Raw genomic sequence first — 1,051 nt, forward strand, 5'->3', positions numbered from 1 at the left:
TTAAAGACAGTTTAAAGTCTGGTACGCGTTCGAACCGCGGCTTTGGTGTGAGGAGTGTCATCAAAGCCAGCGGGAGTATGCCCAACAATTGGTCTACATTCATGAGATGTGATGACAACAAATCAGAGTGTTTCCATTAATTGTAAACAAAGTATTTGAGAACATTGACACAAACCACGGATTGTTTGTAGAGTCTCTGGGAGACGGAGCTGCAGCAAACCAGTATGTAGATCTCCAACCATTGCTATGTATGGAAGAGGCAGATGAACGTATGTTTGTTCATGTTAAACATGCTGCTGAAAATTGTCCACGCATTCTTGTCAAGACTATAGACAGTGATGTTGCTGCTATTGAGTTGTCAGCTTTCCACAGAATACCTGCATGGCATCCAGGAGCTTTGGCTCGAGAGGAATCACTTAAAGTACATTCCAATACACACGATTGCTACTTCTCTGGGACCACAGATATCAACCGCTCACAATTGTCCTTTCACTACTTTAGCGGTTGTGATACAACTTCATCTGTTCAAGGTAAGGTAAACCATCATTTAACGAAACTTGGAAAAAGATGCCATGTATGACTCCAGTATTCTAGAGAATCTGTAGGAGATGTTGTGAAACAGACACTAGAACAGTTGGTTGTTGCTAGCGGCACATTTGATGGTAAGAAGGTAAATGATGCAAGGTGATACCTATTTACAACTGGGGAAAGGCAGTAGAGAATACCCCCCAACATCAGCTGCATTAAAGAAACATGTCAAAACATCAGCTGCATTAAAGAAACATGTCAAACGATCTGTACTACAATCCAGGAAGTGGTAAAACTGTCTAGATGCCCTCAGAGTTGAACAGGACCCAGTTAATTGGGGATAGATGAAGGACGACAAAAAATTTACTCCAGTTTGGAGCTCTCTGCCGAACTTTTAAATGTCACCAAGGTGTTAATTCGTTGTGGACACACAAACCAGTGGCGGATCCAAAGGGGTTCAGGGGGTTCGGACGAACCCCTCTCTGTGAAGAAACGTAACAAAATACTACTGGGTCCTGGCTTA

Source organism: Anneissia japonica, unplaced genomic scaffold (genome assembly GCF_011630105.1).
Source record: "Anneissia japonica isolate Jap-2015-1 unplaced genomic scaffold, ASM1163010v1 scaffold128_len593404_cov183, whole genome shotgun sequence".
NCBI classification, from domain to species: Eukaryota; Metazoa; Echinodermata; class Crinoidea; order Comatulida; family Comatulidae; genus Anneissia; species Anneissia japonica.